This window comes from Suncus etruscus, chromosome 2 (genome assembly GCF_024139225.1).
Source record: "Suncus etruscus isolate mSunEtr1 chromosome 2, mSunEtr1.pri.cur, whole genome shotgun sequence".
Taxonomy (NCBI): Eukaryota; Metazoa; Chordata; class Mammalia; order Eulipotyphla; family Soricidae; genus Suncus; species Suncus etruscus.
In genome coordinates this window covers 30,737,959-30,740,453 of record NC_064849.1, presented here as the reverse complement: position 1 = coordinate 30,740,453, position 2,495 = coordinate 30,737,959, and the positions used below count along the sequence as shown (strand labels likewise).

Sequence of the window (2,495 nt, the reverse complement as noted above, 5' to 3'; positions counted from 1 at the left end):
TGGAAGGGCACACACAATGATGCTCAGGAATTACTCCTGACTCTGCACTCATTAATCACTTTAGGCTATACTCAAGAGACCATATGGGACACCTGAGAGTGAACCACAGTGGTGGAATGCAAGACAAATGCTCTACCCACTGTGCTATAGCTCTAGCCCCCAAATTTTAGAACAAATAATTGTGTTTCTATCAGAAGAAGGACTACAAGATTTTCTTATCCTTTTGTTTCATAACAAACATCTAGGTATGTGGCTAGAGTGACAGTACAGTGCATAAGTCCCTGTCTGCAGTCAGCCCTGGTTTGACTCTCAGTATCTCATATGGTCCCCTAAGCCCTACCAGGAGTGATTTCTGAGTGCAAATTTAGAGAAGCCCTGAGTACATCTGGGTTTGGCTTTAAAACAAACTGGAAATTATGTTGGTATTGGTGATATAATGATAAGCATGGCTGTCTCCCAAAAAACTCGGAACTATGTTGATATCATTTGAAATGTAGTTAAATGATAGTATTCTGAGCTACTTTATGTAAGTGGCCTAGAGAATGCTAATATTGCCAAGTAGCACAATGTTTCTGCAAAAAGGGAGAGCAATCAATGGCCTGGCTATACAAATTCAGATAACATTCTTCAAAGACTCTTCAGAGTCAATTGTAAAGTTTGTGTAGAATCATAAAAAAACAGATAGACAAGACATAATGAGGAATAAGAAACTGGGAAGCATCTGATTATATAACTTGAAACTATATGATAACGACATAGTGATCAAATACCATATTTCTGGAATAAAGACAGATAAGTGGGTCAGAATAGAATATCAAAGGACAACTCCCCCATATATATGATTAGCTAAACTTTGACAAAGTTGCTGAGAGCATGAAATAAAATAAAGATAACTTCTTTAACAAATTGTGTTCAGAGAATTAGAGTTCCACATGTCAACTCAAAGAGGACCAAAGAGATGTTGAGCCCAGTCCTGAATCTATAAAGTGCATTGAAGAAAATATAGGTAAAACTCTCCAACCCAGTCCTCAAAGTAGTCTTCAACAATACAATGTGTTCCTCAAAGACTATAGAATCAGAACAACAAATTGAATGGCATCAAACTATATGCTTCTGTATGGTAAAAGAAGTATAAACAAAATTAAAGAACATCTAATTGATTGGGAGAAAGCATTTGCAGTCAACACGACATTCAACATTAAGGGTTTAATATCTAGGATATTTAAAATACAAAAAAAAGATCAACCCCAATCTACAAAAACCAAATTAACATGAGGAGAGGAAATGCACAGAGACTTATCTGAAAGAGACTAATGGATGGCCAACAGGCGCATGAAAAATATTTATCATAAGATTATACTTTCCAGGATCATTTCTATAGAATGTGACTAGAGAATTTTCTCTGTTCGTGTAGAGCACCCGAAGCCACGAGGAGGAGCCAGAGCATCCTCTCCTGAGCATGAAGCCGACTCTAGGTATCACTTCTGCGGCTGCCTTTGGCCATTGATGATCGTTCTCCCCTTCCTTTAGAAGGGGTAAAGGGAGAGGATGCAGTCTGAGTCGTAAAAAAATATATATTTATCATCACTTATTATTACTGAAATCCAAGTAAATAAAATAAATAATGAGATACCTTTCATCACTAAGAATGGCACATACCAACCATAAAATCTGTATTGTTGAGGATGTGATGAAAAAAACTCTCATTCACTATGTGTGGCGATGTCATCTGGTCCAACCTCAATGAAAACAGCATGAAGGATTCTCAGTCAACTTAGAATTGAGCTGCCATGTAATCTGGCAATGCCACTTTGAACATCTATTCTTAGGACAAAAAAAAATTCAAAATAACTTATGCATGGCATTATTCCTTAATAGCTAATATTTGGAATCAATCTAGACTCCCAAAGACATACAAATAGATCATGAGGATATTGTATAGAGACACAATGGAATACTACACAGCTCTAAGAAATGATGAAATCATACAGTTACCTGAAACATAGTTGGAACTGGAAAATATGTTAAATAGAGTAAATCAGAAGAAGAGTTATAAATACAATATGATATTACTTATATGTGATATTTAGGGTAGCTGGATGAGTGAGTATAATGATTTTAAATAAAAGGATACCTAGAGCACCTTTGGCTCTTGAATATAGGGAGAAGGAGAAAAGATATATAGTGAAGGGAAGAGGTAAAGAAGGGAGATGAGAAGCAACAGTGCAAGTATCAAGGGTATTCAAGTACACTGGTGTATTAAGGAATGATTGAGTTAAATATCCAAACCATAGAGACAACAACACTGAAACCAGGAGAAGTTAAAGTTTGTTAAATTGTTAAAGTTTGGACTTTAACAATTGAACTTAAAAAGCTATCTGTGAAGATGGGAGGCTGTGGGTGTTAGTGGTAGGGTAAGAAACCTAGGAACAATGGTAGAGGGAAGTTCACACTGGTGGTGGGATTGGAGAACATTGTATGTCTAAAACTCAATT

At 36.3% G+C, this 2,495-nt stretch overlaps 1 non-coding gene across 1 annotated transcript; it reads left to right on the top strand.

Moving 5' to 3' along the window:
* The first annotated feature begins 1,350 nt into the window (after nt 1-1,350).
* On the top strand, nt 1,351-1,564 carry LOC126002962 (small nucleolar RNA U3). Its single transcript, XR_007493532.1, has one exon. It is a non-coding gene; the product is annotated as a small nucleolar RNA U3 (small nucleolar RNA).
* Nucleotides 1,565-2,495: the final 931 nt, after the last annotated feature.